Here is a 17,692-nt window from a genome sequence, read left to right as displayed (position 1 = left end):
AAGTCTGGGCATGCTCAGAGAAGAAAGAACACAAAGAATGAAAACCAACACATGACATCACTTCTGAAGTAGATTTTTGTTGGCCGAGAAAATTCGTGTGCAGTCTAGGCACATTCCAACCAACAAAACGCAACTCTGGACAAAAGACGGACGATCGGTCGGCCGATAATCGTTACGTGTGTACAACTATCCAACTTTTGTGGTTAGATTTCCTTCAGATTTACCTTTTCTATGTAGTGCAAGGGCCTGCCAGATTGCATACAAATTGAAAGTGTTTAGGTTTGACCTCATATTATATGGTTTTGGTAAGTCTGAAGGAAAAAGTCTTCAGAAAATCTTATAGTGTGTATGGCCAATCAGTGATACCTGCACCTGATGCCGATTGAAGAATTAGCTCAGAGTGCCAACATCGCTGGATTCCAGGACAGGTAAGTGTCCTTATATTAAGTCAGAAGCTACAGTATTTGTAGCTGCTGATTTTTAATTTTTTTGCCCAGACTGGAGCTCCTCTTTAAAGCAGAATGTTATGCATAACAACTTGATAAAAAAAAGAATGAGGTTTATTTACTAAAGGCAAATCCACTGTGCGCTACAAATGCACTGCAAGTGTACTTGGAAGTGCAGTCGCTGTAGATCTGAGGGGAACACGCAAGTAAAATAAAAAACTGCAGTTTTGCTGGCACATGATTGGATGATAGAAATCAGCACAACTTCCTCTCATTTCAGATCTTCCCCTCAGATCTAAAGCAACTGAACTCCCAAGTGCACTTGTAGTGCACAGTGGATTGCCTTCAGTAAACCAACCCCAATGTTCTTAAGGGCTCTTTCACACATGGAGTCCGTTGGACGGAGTCCGTTTTTCTCAGCGGGGCATCGAGCCGCCGATCCCCCACTGAGCAGCAGGAGGACAGCTGTGTCTCCGCGCTGTGTGCGGAGACACAGCTGTCAATTCCCCATGCATCTCTATGGGGGAAATCGGATGGGAACGGACCGTTTGTCCGTTCTCATCCAATGCCATCCGATCCGATCCGCTGGACGGATGGAAAATAGGGTTTCAATCCGTCCAGATTTGACGGATCGGGTCGGATGTCAGCGGACATGTCTCCGCTGACATCCGATACCCCATAGGAATGCATGGGGGGACCGTTCAGATCCGCCAAAAAAAACGGACAGGCGGATCTGAACGGTCCGCCTGTGTGAAAGGGGCCTAAAGAAGAAACATACATTCCACATTAATAATTATGCCACCAAATTGAGTGTGTGCTGTAAATTGCCTCCAGCATTGTTCCTGTTTCTCCTTGCTGGAGACTGCCATTTTGCTGAAGCCCAGAACCCCTGAACAGCAGTAAATCATAAAGCGTAACTAAACCCATCGATAACAATTTAAAAAACTGTTATGTTCCTGGAATGTCCGGATTGCTAATAGTCACATTTGCTTGTGTCCTCAACCAAACTGTCAAACCATCAAATGGGTGGTGTCATAACTGATCACATGTGCAGCACCATGGCAGTTGCAGAACAAACAGAAGCCGCTTCCATGGCTGTAAAGAATAGGAGGGCTTAATTCCACTCAGCAGTGCTTTAAAATGCCTGAACGTAGAGAGCAAATGAGCATGTGCAGAGCAGGTTGAGACAGTATATTACTGGATTTTAAACAGTATAGGCACTTCTTTTTAATGTTTTTCTTAGCTATACCCAGGGCTTTTTTTCAGCGGGAACGCGGGGGAACGCAGTTCCGGCACTTCCAGCACTAAATGTATGTAATGGCAAGGGGTGCTGGGGTGTGCTACAGGATCTATTGATGCTGGCTGCTGGGGATCTATTGTCATTGGAGGGGATCTATTTTTTCCTGAGGGGGAGGTCTGTTGTTGCTGTGGGGAATCTATTGTTGCTGAAGGTGGCTCTTCTGTTGCTGGAAGTCAGTTGTTGCTGGGAGGGATCTGGAGAGTCTATTAATGCTGGCTGCGGGTGGGATCTGTTTTTGCTGCCGGGGGTCTATTGTTGCTGGGCGGGGGAGTATTTTGTTGCAGGTGGTCCATTGTTGCCAGGGGAATCCAGTGTTCCTGGCTGCAGGGGATCTATTTTACTGCTTTTCTTGTTATCGTTAACAAATGCCATGCAAATTACATTATACCACAAATGTTACTTGGTTCTATATTCTCTGAAAGGGGCAGTACTGGGAGGTGGGTGGAGTTTGGAACCAAGGAACGATGCTCGAAGGTTCATAGGGGTGGAGACAAGGGGATACCCAGAAAGGAGGAGTTCCTGCACCTATTCTCTGAGAAAAAAAAGCCCTGGCTATACCTGCAAAAGGTGCCAGCCAGAAGCTAGCAGGACCAAATTTTCTGACTAAAATTCCAGTTTAGGCCCAATTCACACTGGTGTAACATGCGCTAAAACTGTGAGAGCACGGGTCACATTACAAGTCGCATCCCATTAAGTGCAATGGAACTGTTCTAATAGGAGCGACTTGAGTCGCTTCAACTTAGAAAAATGTTCCTGCACTTTTTTTGGTCAGACTTCGGCACAACTTGCATTGACTTCTACTAAAGAAGTCATATGCAAGTCATGCAGAAGTCGCTCTGGCATGTCGGCTTTGAAGTCGCGTGACTTTGAAGTTGCGGCAGTGTGAACTGGGCCTTAAAGTGGAACTAAATGTCACAAACTGCAAGCAAGAGAGCTCTTTTTTTGCAGAAGAGACATGCAATATAATACACCTACCTGCCTGCTCACTGTCTTCTTCAGCATGTAAACTGACCAGTCCATGGACCAGTGCTGTATCTTGGCCTAGGCCGACAAGACCCAGGCCTAGGGCGGTACTTTGCAGGGGGGCAGCAAAAAAGCTTCACCCCGCATGAAAGAAAAACAGCCTCCTCCCAGCTCTTGCATGAAAAGGGTCCCGGCTTGCGTTACACTTTTAATATAGTGGTCCCATACGCATACGTAAACAGTGTTCGCACCACACATGTGAGGTATTGCCACGAATGTCAGAGCATGAACAATAATTCTAGCACCAGACCTCCTCTGTAACTCTAAGCTGGTAACCTAAGGTAAAGCAATGGTTCTCAACGCCTGTCCTCAGAACCCACTAACAGCCCAGATTTTAATTATTACCTTGGGGAGATGCAGACTAGAATACTGCAATCACTGAGCAACAAATGATATCACCTGTGATGTATTTCAGTTATCTTGCAAACCTGGCCTGTTCGTGGGTCCTGAGTACAGTAGTTGAGAACCACTGCTGTAAAGGCTTATAAAGCGTCACCTATGGAGATTTTTAAATACTGTAGTTTGGCGCCATTCCACAAGCATGCGCAATTTAAAAGCATGACATGTTTAGCATCTATTTACTTGGCACAATACCAAATTTTATAGAAAAAAAAATAGGTGTTATATTGTGTTTGTGTGCATTAAAATGTATTTTAACCCAAAAAAATTTAGTTAAAAAAAACCGCTGTGCAAATACCGTGTGACATAAAAAATTGCAAAACCCACCATTTTATTCTTTATGTGAGAGACAACTTGTTAATATGACATTTTTGTGAAAAAAACAAATTTTAATTTCTTTATTTTCCAAATAATTGTGGGAAAAGCTTACAATTTCAAAGATCTCAACATGTCTCTTACTAAATTCCTTAGACTGTCTACTTTTAAAAAAGGGTTCATTTGGGGGATATATGTACTGTCCTGGCATGTAAAGGCCCGTACACACGATATGAAAATCTGTAGGAAAAATTCGTCCGACGACCGATCTGCCAATTTTCGGATTGTTAGTATGGTGCTTTCGACAGCCAACTCCAACTTTTCAGCTGACAAAATCCTGATGTGCAGGCTATATAATTTTTTTAAAAGAAAAGGAATTGGCAGCACTCCAGGTTGAGTCAAAATCCAGATTTATTGACTGGACATCCAAATATGACAATCGTGACAAGGTACCTTGTCACGATTGTCATATTTGGATGTCCAGTTAATAAATCTGGATTTTGACTCAACCTGGAGTGCTGCCAATTCCTTTTCCTTTATCAAGTTTTCACGGAGGCGAGCCGAGGCATGCATCGGTGTGAGTCATCAGGCAATCACACCACCTTGAGCAGTGAGTTCTTGTCTTTTTATTTATATAAATTTTTTTCGTCCCTCAAATCAACATCCGATTTTCGTCTCATTAGTGCAGATTTCGACGGAAAAAAATCTTAAGAGCAAGACTCGGCATGCTCAGAGATGAAAGAACACATACAAAACAATCCAACATATGACATCACTTCTGAAGTAGAATTCTGTCGTGAGGGAAAATTCGTATGAAAATAACCTCTTCACTTTCCACATCAGACTAGCATGCCACAAAAAACGGACGACAGATCGTTCGATAATCTGATTGTGTGTACGGGGCTTTAGTGCTTCAAGAAATGAGATAGGCCCTCAGTACATCAGGTGTGATCAATGTTCAGTGATTGACACCATAGCTTGTGGGCTCTATAACTTTTACACAGACCAAATAATATACAACAATAATATATTGGATTAATCTTACCAAAGAAATGTGGTAGTATAAATCTTGTTCAAAATTTTTGAAAAAAAAAATACTTATTTGCAAAATTTAATACCAATATTTTTGGCCATTTTCCATTTATAGCGCAAAAAAAAAACAACCCAGTGGCCAATAATACCACAAAAAGAAAACCTTTTTTGTGTGAAAAAAAAAATAAAAATTTTTATATCGGTACAATAAGCTGGTAACCTAAGGTAATTACTTATGTTGCATAAGTAATTGTCATTCAAAGTGTGACAGCGCTGAAAGGTGAAAATTGGCCTGAGCAGGAAGTGGGTGAAAGTGTCCAGTATTAAGGCAATTAAAGCCTAGGTTTTTTTTTATTTATTTTTAAGCACACCTTACTTACATACTTACTTCATGCAACGTTTCCTTGTGCTGGTACTAGCTGTCCTAGCTAAAAATCTTCCAAAATCTTTTCTGGCTGTGGAACTGGTCTGCGGAGACAGTCTGTAAGAAGCATCTGTAAAAGATTCCATTTGATGAAGAATGACACCTTGCAGACTGATGGTCCTCTTTAAGGAAGTGACAAGCAAACTCTTACCTGGTAAGAACAAAGCTAGGTTTTCCCCAGGAAATCAAATACTTATGGAATTAGGAAAAGTTCCTTTCGTCCCTTCCAGACCTCTTCTTCTAATGCCAAGTCTTCCATTCAATTCTCTCACAACTCCTGGACCTCTATTCCAGCTAAGTGGGACACTGAATCTTCCTCACAATGAAAGGGCACCCTCACTTCTATAAGTCAGGGGATGTCTATTAGCCCTTTCAGCCACCGGTACTCCCATAATTTTGGATATTTGGCTTTGAGAAATTGGGTTCCCACCATACAGGCCATAATTTTGATCTGGTCTTTATGCCCTCAAACCTCTCGACTCTTCTAATCAGATTGGAGGCCCTTCGACTGCCTTTCAACAACTTCACCCTTCAGGATTGATTTTTCAAGTTCTCTTGGAGGAACAATTTCAGTGTTTTTGTTCAAACCTGTTTATGGTCCCGAAGCACAACAGGGTAGTCACCCCATCAAAGACTGTCATGGTCTTACCTTCTTGCTGTTCTCCTTCGTTTGACATGTGCTGGCGGCCATCTTGGTTTCTGGGTTTCTTGTAGCCTCCCACCCTGCGGCTCCTCCTTCCCACTGGGAGGAGCTGGATGCCTAGCTCATATATATAGGAGGTCTGTGGCTTCAGTTCCCTGCTTGGTCCTCCTGTGTTCACATGCTACTAAGACTGCTGCCACTTCTGGTTCCTGTTCCTGGCTTCGTCTGACTACCCTGTTGGTTCCTGATCCTGGCTTCGTCTGACTACCCTGTTGGTTCCTGATCCTGGCTTCGTCTGACTACCCTGTTGGTTCCTGATCCTGGCTTCGTCTGACTACCCTGCTGGTTCCTGACCCCTGGCTTCGCAAAGACTCTGCATCGGTTTCGCCATCCGTTTGGACTTTTGCTTTATAGCTTGTTTTTCAATAAAGCTGTCTTATTTTCACTTATCTGTTGTTGTACGTCTGGTTCATGGTTCCGCGACATTAGGACCAAGCCATGAATTCTGATGGTACAGGGCCATCCTCACTACCCACGCTGGTTGCCAGACTTGATCAGCAGGATCACCTGTTGGGTCAGTTCGCCGTGGCGTTGCAAACCCTGCTTGAACGCACGGTTCATTTCGCTCCCGTTGGCGATGGGTCGGTTGTCGCTCCTGGGTCCGCTCCTACTGCCGCTCCGGTTGTTGCGCCAGAGTCTACCCCGACACCTGTTGTTGGCCCGCGGTGTTTCGGGGTATGTCCGGTTCTGCCCCCCTTCCACAGCGCTTTGGGGGAGAGCCAACTCAGTGCCGAGGTTTCCTTAACCAGGTGGGCATTTATTTCGAGTTGCTGCCACATGCCTTTCCTACTGAGAGATCAAAGGTGGGCTTCTTAATCTCGCTGCTCTCGGACAAGGCCTTGGCCTGGGCCAGCCCTTTATGGGAGAACAACAATCCGGTGGTTGCCGAGTTTTCCGGTTTTGTTGCTTCTCTTCGGAAGGTATTCGATGTGCCGGCTCGTGCTGCCTCTGCTGCGAAGCTCCTTATGTCCATCAGACAGGGTTCACGATCCGTAGCTGAATACGCCATTGAGTTTCATACCCTGGCAGCAGAGGTGGGCTGGAATAATGAGGCTCTGGTCGCTGCTTTCTCTCATGGTCTCTCGGATGCCTTGAAGGATGAGGTTGCAGCTAAGGACCTACCAGTGGAGCTCGAGTCTCTTATTTCTTTCCTGATTTTGATTGACACCAGACTCAGGGAGAGACCTTCCTTTAAGGAGAGTCTGCGGAGGCCTCCTAACAGATTGGCGCCTACCTTTGTTGTCCCACCCGTGCCTCCCTCTCCTCCCACGCCTCCTGGGGATGACTTGTCTGGGGGTGAACCCATGCAGCTGGGGTTTGCTCGCCTGTCCGAGGGGGAGAGGGTACTCCGGAGACGCGAGGGCCGATGCATGTACTGTGGTCTCGGTGGGCATTTTCGGTTGGCATGTCCGAACCGTCCAGGGAAACGCTCGCACCTGAGATCCTGTCGGGGGCAGATCTTGGGTGGAGTCTCCTCGTCCCCGGTTTCCCGTGTTGACAAACCACTGATCACTGTTGTCCTTTCCTGGGTCGGGGGCTCGGTGACGACCCAGGTGTTGGTGGACTCTGGTGCTGGTGGTTTGTTCATTGATAGTGTGTTCGCTGCCGCCAATTCCATTCCTCTGCAGGCTCGAGGTTCTCCTCTGGTTCTTGAGGCGATAGACGGCAGACCCCTTCTGCCGCCACACGTGACTCATGAGACCCTTCCAGTGGGGTTAGCCATTGGTGCCGTCCACAGAGAGTCGGTCTGCTTCCAGGTTATTTCGTCTCCACACTACTCGGTGGTCTTGGGGTACCCCTGGCTCCAGAAGCATAATCCGATTTTCGATTGGAGATCGGCCGAGATCCTCTCGTGGTCACCGCAGTGTGGGACTAGTTGCATCCATGGGCCTGTCAAGTTGCTGTGTACTTCCTCGGACTCTCTGTTGCCCCCTGAATACGAGGAGTACCGGGATGTATTCGATAAGGTGCGCGCGGTTGCCCTACCTCCGCACCGCCCATACGATTGTGCCATCGAGTTACAATCTGGTGCCGTTCCTCCTCGTGGCAAAGTCTATCCACTGTCGGTAGCGGAGAATGAGGCCATGGAGGAGTACGTGAGGGAGGCGCTTTCACGTGGACACATTCGCAAATCCTCGTCCCCGGCAGGGGCTGGATTTTTCTTTGTGAAAAAGAAGGGCGGTGAGTTGAGGCCTTGCATCGATTACAGGGGTCTCAATCGCATCACGATCAAGAACGCTTACCCGATACCCTTGATTTCCGAGCTGTTCGATCGCCTTAAAGGGGCCACGGTCTTTACCAAACTCGACCTGAGGGCGGCATATAACCTCGTAAGGATCAAGGCGGGCGATGAGTGGAAGACCGCGTTTAACACCAGGACCGGTCATTATGAATCCTTGGTTATGCCCTTTGGGCTGTGCAATGCGCCCGCAGTCTTTCAGGAATTCATCAACGATGTTTTCCGTGACCTGTTGCAGCAGTGTGTGGTGGTCTACCTGGATGACATCTTGGTATATTCTGAGTCCATGGAGACCCACATTCTGGATGTCAAACGAGTGTTGCAACGGTTACGAGAGAACAAGCTGTTCGGTAAGCTTGAGAAATGCGAATTTCACCGATCCCAGGTAACCTTCTTAGGTTACATCATTTCCGCTGAGGGGTTCTCCATGGATCCTGAGAAGGTTTCGGCTGTCTTACAGTGGCCCCAGCCCAGTGGTCTTCGCTCCCTGCAGCGCATTTTGGGCTTCGCCAATTATTATCGGAAGTTCATCAGGGACTTTTCCATGCTAGCCAAGCCTCTCACGGATCTGACCAGGAAGGGCAGTAATTCCCAGGTCTGGCCGCCCGAGGCCATCCGAGCTTTTGAGGCTCTAAAGTCCGCCTTTGTGTCGGCTCCGATTCTGTCGCATCCCAACCCTGGGTTGCCCTTTGTCCTCGAGGTGGACGCGTCTGAGACGGGAGTAGGCGCCCTTCTGTCTCAGCGTAGAACACCAGAGGGTCCTCTGCTTCCTTGTGGGTTTTACTCCCGGAAACTGTCTTCCGCGGAGTGCAACTACCAGATTGGTGACAGGGAGTTATTGGCCATCGTGCAGGCTCTTAAAGAATGGAGGCACTTGCTCGAGGGTTCGGTGGTTCCGGTCCTCATCCTGACGGACCACAAGAATCTGACCTACCTCTCTGAGGCCAAGAGATTGACACCACGTCAGGCCAGATGGGCTCTGTTCTTGTCACGTTTTAATTACGTGGTCTCCTACCTACCCGGTTCCAAGAACATCAGGGCTGATGCCTTATCACGGCAGTACTCCGACCTGTCCAGGGAGGAGTCGATTCCGACTTCGGTCATACCTCCGAATCAGATCCTGGCTGCCATTCGCACCAGCCTGACCTCTCCCCTGGGTGAGCAGATTTTGGCGGCTCAATCTGGTGCTCCCTCTGGGAGACCCAACGGCAGATGTTTTGTGCCTGAGGAGTTGCGCACTCGGTTGTTGCGAACCTACCATAACTCCAAGATCGCGGGGCATCCTGGAAAGAATCAGCTGTCCTGGGCTGTTTCACGTCTGTTCTGGTGGCCTTCCCTACGTTCCGACATCGCCGCATATGTAGCGGCATGCTCCGTTTGTGCCCAGAGTAAGTCCCCTCGACACCTTCCGTTGGGCCTTCTGCAACCCTTAGCCACCGGGGAGCGCCCATGGTCACACCTGGGGATGGATTTCATTGTGGACCTCCCTGCATCCCGAGGCCATACGGTCATTCTCATGATTGTGGATCGGTTTTCCAAAATGTGTCACTGTGTTCCTCTCAAGAAGTTACCCTCTGCACAGGAGTTGGCCACGATTTTTGCCAGGGAGGTCTTCCGGTTGCACGGTTTGCCCAAGGAGATTGTGTCGGATCGGGGGAGTCAGTTTGTGTCCAGGTTCTGGCGCGCCTTTTGCTCCCAGTTGGGGATTCATCTCTCCTTCTCCTCGGCCTACCACCCTCAGTCCAATGGGGCCGCAGAACGATCCAATCAGGCCTTGGAGCAATTCCTTCGTTGCTATGTCTCCGATCACCAAGACAATTGGGTTGACCTCCTGCCTTGGGCTGAGTTTGCCAGGAACACGGCGGTGAACTCTTCCTCTGGGACGTCTCCCTTCATGGCCAACTATGGGTTCCAACCTGCCGTGTTACCGGAGGTATTCTCTCCCCAGGATATTCCGGCTGTGGAGGATCACCTTTCCATCCTACGTGCTTCTTGGGTACAGATCCAGAAGTCCCTTGAGGTCTCTGCGCAGCGCCAGAGACTCCAGGCTGATCGCAGACGAGCGCCTGCTCCTTCCTACCAGGCCGGAGACCGTGTATGGTTGTCCACCCGCAACCTCAACCTTCGAGTGCCCACTCCCAAGCTGGCGCCTCGCTTTGTTGGTCCCTTCCGAGTGCTTCGCAGGGTAAACCCGGTAGCCTATGCCCTTGCGCTTCCTCCTGGCATGCGGATCTCCAACGTGTTTCATGTCTCCCTGTTGAAGCCTCTGGTGTGTAATCGTTTCACTTCCTCGGTTCCTCGGCCTCGTCCGGTCCGAGTGGGCAATCGTGAGGAGTATGAGGTGAGCAATATCCTGGACTCACGCCTGGTCCGCGGTCGGGTGCAGTTTTTGGTTCATTGGCGTGGTTATGGTCCAGAGGAGCGTTCCTGGGTTCCCTCCGCAGATGTCCATGCTCCTGCCTTGCTCCGAGCCTTCCACGCACGCTTCCCTCAGAAACCGTTCTTAACTCCGCGGAGGAGGGGCCCTTGAGGGGGAGGTACTGTCATGGTCTTACCTTCTTGCTGTTCTCCTTCGTTTGACATGTGCTGGCGGCCATCTTGGTTTCTGGGTTTCTTGTAGCCTCCCACCCTGCGGCTCCTCCTTCCCACTGGGAGGAGCTGGATGCCTAGCTCATATATATAGGAGGTCTGTGGCTTCAGTTCCCTGCTTGGTCCTCCTGTGTTCACATGCTACTAAGACTGCTGCCACTTCTGGTTCCTGTTCCTGGCTTCGTCTGACTACCCTGTTGGTTCCTGATCCTGGCTTTGTCTGACTACCCTGTTGGTTCCTGATCCTGGCTTCGTCTGACTACCCTGTTGGTTCCTGATCCTGGCTTCGTCTGACTACCCTGCTGGTTCCTGACCCCTGGCTTCGCAAAGACTCTGCATCGGTTTCGCCATCCGTTTGGACTTTTGCTTTATAGCTTGTTTTTCAATAAAGCTGTCTTATTTTCACTTATCTGTTGTTGTACGTCTGGTTCATGGTTCCGTGACAAAGACTTATAGGTTCTCAACATTTTTTTTGCAGGTCGAAAGGGTTCCAGATGGAATAAGCCCAGTTTTTATGTTTCCACTTTTCCCTTGCATTAACGGTTCCTGCAATTTGCAGTAGGCAAGCAGTACTTCCAGTTTGTTTCCTTTAGCCTGTCCACAGTCCCATATTTTCACCAAAGTCCCTGCCCTGGTTCTTGCGCTGTTGGAATCACATTATTAAATATCTGGATGATCTCCACTTGAGGGAGCTACCTGAGTCCCCACCCAGACCCTCACAGCCAATATCTGGAAGATAAAGGCACTTAAGAGCTTCGGGAGTTCCTGGTTATAGTCTTGGACATGGCCCAGGCCAGTGTTTTTCTTCTCTGGGAACAAGTGTTGATACTCTGTGCTCATTTTAAGCTTCCTTCGGTCTTATTTGGCAAGAGAATACTGGGCCTCATAGTAGCAGTGATATTTGTCCAGTTTCACTCCATGTTTCTGCGGCTCAATGTACTAACTGCGTGGGATAAACTCTCTCAGTCCCTGAACCAGCTCGTGAACATGTTTCTCAAGACCAGGATACTATTTACCTGACAGTTGACCAGCCCTGTGCTGGATTTAGGGAAGGCCTTCTCCTGTTAACCAACTTGTTCTTTCGATGAATGCCAGCCAGGTTGGGGAGGAGGGAATGGAAACATGGAGGGAGTCCAGACTTCCCATCGAGCTTCTAAAACCTTGCCCTGATGCAGTGAACCAAGAAGATTCAGAAATTATTCACTCCACTGTTTGGAGCACCATTGCACTTTATGTAAGCAGCACTTCAAGCACGTTTTTTGCAAATTATATTGGACTGCACTTTATATTATAAATTTGTTCAACTCTATTGGACTTTTTTATCAGTATTTTCACATGATATTTTCAGTAATTTTGTGTTTGTTTGCACAAAAATATTGTTGTATTTGGCACGATTGCACTTTAATTATTATTATAACACTGGTAACACATAATTATTTTTGATAGTCACACCACCAATTTTAATAATTTTTTGCTAGCGCTGTTTTTTTGCTCAGTATCTTTCCTAAGTTTTTACTTAGTGAACAGCAGCTGCGAAAACATTTTTCATATAATTTTTGTTCCTAGCGCAGGTTAAACTATTTATCACTAATCATAGCTGCCTGACCCCTAGCTGCAGGTGTGCAATTGCGTTGGTGCGCGCAGGAGGGGCTGCGGCTGCCTGCTGCAGTAAAACCGGGGCGAGCGGTCGGGAAGTTGTTAATATATTACATCCTAGTGAAATTGGTGGCACCAAACTGGCCCAGAAGGACTAACTTGGTACTCAAACATTCTCCTGGGAGACACCACGTGGAAACTTCCCGACTGAGCAACCCTACAGTACTTTATCAAGGGCCAGGCTGCCCTCCTGCTTCACAAGTTGCCTTCCCCCATGGTGGGAGGAACGGCAGTTTCACCCTTCTGTCCAGAGGCATAAGTAGAAACTTCAGGGCCCCAGTGCAAGAAACCATGAAGGTCCCCCCTTCTATCTGAGCCCCAGACTTTCAGTTCTGGGAGGATGGACGTCCATGGACAAAAAATGTCTTTTTGTTTCAGGATTCCCATTTCCTCCAGGTACAGGGAGTGACTATGGGGACCTGTTGTGCCCCCTCCTACGCAAACCTGTACCTGGGGGAATGTGAACGGGATTTCCTGGCATCAGATGAACTGTCATATCTTTCAAAACACATTTGTATGTTGTATAGATTCATAGATGACATTTTACCGTTGAGACATACTTTACTATATGCCCCCAAGAAACACACTCCACAAGAAAGCATTCACTTTGTAACCAGTTTTTGCAGCCAGCACTCCCAGGTCAGAGGTATTATTTGTAAACATTGGCATCTGCTTAGTATGGATCCGTCACTAAGCCCCGGTTCACACTTATGCGATGCGGGAAGGCTGCGAATCCGCAGCCTGTTCCCGCATCACAAACGCACCCCCGGCAGTTCACACTGCCATATGCGATACGCTGGGGGTGTCAATGTAATCTTAACGACACCCCCAGTTTGATCGCATATCGCAGTGCGATCTTGCAGTTCGCACAGGATCGGATCGCACAAGTGTGAACCGCTGTGCGATCCGATCTTGATGCGGCTGCCAAAAAGGGTCCTGTGCGTGTTTGCTGCGGGTGCAGTGCGAATTTAGCCATACAAAGTGTATGGCTAAACTCGCACCGCACAGCCGATCGCATGTAATGAAGGAGCAGTGCGCTCCGACATTACATGCGAACGCCGCAGCCGCAGTAATGTAAACCGAGGCTCAGTCCACATATTTCAGAGAAACCATCTATTACTTGTAGATGGGTTAGATCCATTGGTGACCAACTCGTCCATAGCAAGTTTAACCACTTTACCACCGGAGGATTTTGCTGTCTTACGTCTGGGCCACTTTTTGCGATTCGGCACTGTGCGACTTTATTTGACAATTGCGCGGTCGTGTGACGCCATACCCAAACGAAATTTACGTCCTTTTTTCCCACAAACAGAGCTTTCTTTTGGTGGTATTTGATCACCTGTGCGATTTTTACTTTTTGCGCTATAAACTAAAAAAGAGCGTAAATTTTGAAAAAATAACAATATTTTTCATATTTTTTTATATGAAATCCCCCCCCCCCCCCAAAAATGTAAAAATCAGAATTTTTTAACATTTTTGGCCAATTTGTTTTCTGCTACCTATGTTTGGTAAAAAAAAAATCACAATAAGCGTATTTTGTTTGGTTTGCGCAAAAGTTATTGCATTTACTAACTAAGGGAAAGATTTCTGTCATTTTTGGTGTTTTTTTTTTTAACGAGTAATGGCGGCGATCTGCGATTTTTTTTGCGGGACTGCGACATTGTGGTGGACAGATCGGACCCTTGACTGACATTTTTGACACTTTTGGGGGTATCAGTGACATTACTACAGTAATCAGTGCTATAAATATGCACTGTTACTGTAAAAATGACACTGGCAGGGAAGGGGTTAATTTTATTGGAGAGGGAGGGGTTAATGTATGCCTGGTGCTTACTGACGTGTGTGGGGGGAGGTGACTGAGTGACACAAGGACAGATCACAGGTTCAGCTATGCTGAACCCTGCAATCTGACCCTGTCTGTCACTTAGGAGATCCGCCCGCTTTGTTTCGATTCCCCTGACGATTGGTGAAGAGCGGCGGCGATCGCCGCCACTCCTCTCCTGGCCCGACTCCCGCTGTGACTGAATACAGCGGGAGCAAGCCTCCGGCGGCGCGCGCGCGCCGCCCACAAGGGGAGGTCTACGTCGCTGGACGGGAATGAGCCACTTTGCCGCAGTACGGTCAACGTGACCGGCAAGTGGTTAAAGGTAGTGCTAAGAGAGACCCCTGTAAATATCTAGAGACTTTCTGCTGTGGTGGTTGAAATTATTGCCAATATATGAGAGCCAAGAAAAAAAATACGCCTCATGAATGGCACTATTTTTAAACCTCGACATTATGCTATTTGTAAAACAGCAGGTGCCATTTACCTCCTGACCTGTGAGTGTGGATGTTTTTACGTGGGAAAAACCATACAGGAATTTTGGAAACAGGCATACCTCCAAATACCTAATATGAGGACATGTGACCCAGATTTACCTTGGGGTAGACATGTGGCCCTTATACACGATGGCGATTTTCCATGCATCAGCTTCTTGATTCTTGATAGAATCCACCCCCCTACATTCGGGGGGATTGAAATAAGAAACTTTTGCAGTGTGAACTACGTTGGATTTACAAATTGGGAGCCACAGCCCCCCCCCCCCGGCATGAATGAGGCTACACATTTTAAACTCTACTTGGAGAACTTTATCTCAGGAGGCTGGGAAAAGGACGACCATGCACTTTTTAGGATCATTATTTTATACCTTGCGTTGGTCTTTCCCTTTTTCTTTATCTTCCCCTGATGTTCTCTTTTCTTCCCTTTTTCTACCTTATGCTTTCTCCTTTCCTGTCTCCTTATACAGGCATAGTAAGAACGATTGCAATACCTAATTTGCTGTATTGATGTTGCATTAATGAAATATCTTTATTTATTTGTTTATATTTTGTTTCTCATGTACACTCAATGGTGATGTCCTACCCTGTCTGCTTGGCTTTTACACTATTGCCCATGTAGAGCTTTTTGGCACCTCTAGGGGTGGTAGTATGTTCCTCCTCCTTGGTTTCTTTTCAGTAATATCCGGTAGCTATGTGTTCATTTGTGTTTGTTAATTTAGCTAGATATTATTTTTTGCTACACCTATTTGCATATCATTTATACCTATGCAAGCCTCTTGGGCCTCACATTTATTTGTTTGTATATATTATGTTTACCTCTTCTTTGAGGTGTTTTGATATGACCTAATTGTTTGTTTAAGCCATTGACTATTATCAAATCTTAGGGGCATTATGTGGGAACATGGGGAACTCCTATCAATATACAGTAAACCCCCGCTCCATCGCGGTTCAGTTTTTGCGGTCCCGGTATATTGCGTTTTTTTCTGTAATGTTATTTTACTATATAAATCATTGAAAATGAAATATTTTTGTGTTTTACATAGCTCTTGCTCTGTCTCTCAGTATCTTTTACGTGTTTAAATGAGTTTCTATTGTTTTAAAAGTGTTTTTAAAGACCTTAAAATGCTTTTAAAAGTACAGTGACAGAAAAAAAACATGCCTACAGTGTATTTTAATTGGGTTTTTCTATTTCGCGGATTTTCACTTTTCGCGGGTGGGTCCGGAACGTAACCCCCGCGATGGAGGGGGGTTTACTGTACATGCTACTTTAGCCACATTATACCTATATTCTTTTTGTAGGTTTAATCCTCAAACATTATTTTATGCCTTTATTATGCACTCCTGCCCCTGGTTTTGTTGGACTTCAGTGGACTTGCCCATAGGCCTACCCCCGTCCTTTTTTTCACTTGTAAGGACCTTAAAGATACTGCCTTTCTGGCTGAGAAAGCGGATGGACATCACTACTGGGTTTTAATCTATTTGGCTGATGTATGTTGGGTTTCTATGTATTGGCATGTAAGTGTTTTTCTGCATTTGAGCTTCCCTGAGTGCCCAAATTAGGGTCAACCAAAAGATATGGCTTGATAATAACTGTTGATATGCATATATACATAAATTCTCGTTTGCTTCATTTCAGAAATGCTGCACTCTAGCTCAATATATATCCCTGAAGGAAAAAGGGAGTTTCTGGAACACGTCAGCTGTTTCTCCTAGGGCTGCTCATTAACAATTTTTTCAAAAGCAGTCCTTTTCCTTTTATGCTGAATGTGCACATTTGCCAATTGTATGCATTGTTATAACCCTTTCAACAGCTGCTTTTGTGTGTCTCTTTTAGCACTGATATTTCTAATAAATACGGATTTATATTTTTTATACATATTTTTGTGACTTTGGATATATTCTTAATTGTTAATGAACATGTAAGGCCGCTAAAGTCCTGTTGGGGGTACCCATTTTCCTCCTTTTCTTCATATTAATCGGGATGTTGGCCTGCTAACCTATTGACTTTACCACCTATTTTTGTTCTTCATCCCTGCCTCCCGCGTTCCCCCTGGGGCCAGCATCCAGCACGCTGTGACTGGACACAGCTGATTACAGATCACGGTAAATGGGCTTTGACTGGCCGATCTCAAGTAAACAGACTTTCCGTTTATCGGCAGTCCTTTCATCCCACACTGTGTCTGTGTGAGGAAAGGCCGTTAACTGGCAAGAATGTTAGCACATTGTTTACACTGATAGGCTACACTGATCAGTGCCCTGATTATCAGTGTCACCTATCAGTGCTCATCAGTGCCATCCATCTGTGCCCAAAAGTGCCGCTTTATCTGTGCTGCCCATCAGTGGCCATTAGTGCTGCCTATCAATGCCTATCAGTGCAACCTCATCAGCACACATGAAGGAAAATAAATACCTGTTGTCAAAATTTTATAACAAACTATGACATTTTTTTTTTCAAAATTTTTATTTGTTTAGCAAAAAATAAACCCAGTGGTGATTAAATAGTACCAAAAGAAAGCTCTATTTTGTGTACCAAAAAGATAAAAATGTCATATGGGTACAGTGGTGCATAACCACGCAATTGTCATTCAAAATGTGACTGCGCTGAAAGCTGAAAATTGGTCTAGGTAGGATTTGGGTAAAAGTGCCCAGTAGGCAAGTGGTTAATCCTTACCTATGTTCTTGTTTAGGCTGGTGCATGTTTCCAGTTTCACGGTGGCTCCTTTCTCTTGTTGCATCCTATGGTGCCACCCTTGCATTCAGGGATTGAAATATGCAGCCCCGGCATTCGATCGGTTCGACTAGCAATTTGCTTGGTCGACCCTCGCTTATATGGGCTTGGGTTCCCACATGCTGTCATGGGTGTTGGTATGGATTAGTGAGACGCATCCTGACAACTTTGCCTTGTCAAAAGGCACTAGACAAGGCTGTCCTTTGTCACACCTGATTTTTGTATTGACGCTGGTGCCTTTACTATGTATGATTTGGGCCAGTTCTAATGTTCAAGGGCTCACTGGTAAGTCTGGCCACCATAAGGTCATGGCATATGTGGACGATTTTCTCTTCCTGGTCTCTAACCCAGAGGTAAAAAAAAGAAAAAAAAAAGAAAGAAACATGCAACCCCATAGCCTAGGATGACAAGGCATTTCTCTCCTCCTCCGTCCTCCCATCTCCAAGCAAACACACTGTTCAGGGGCGTAACTACAGGGGTTGCAGGGGTTGCGATTGCTACCGGGCCCCATGCTCCAGG

The sequence above is a fragment of the Pelophylax lessonae genome (assembly GCF_965119305.1).
Source record: "Pelophylax lessonae genome assembly, chromosome: 1".
NCBI lineage: Eukaryota > Metazoa > Chordata > Amphibia > Anura > Ranidae > Pelophylax > Pelophylax lessonae.
The sequence above is the reverse complement of the archived record's forward strand: the minus strand, read 5'-3'. Positions refer to the sequence as shown.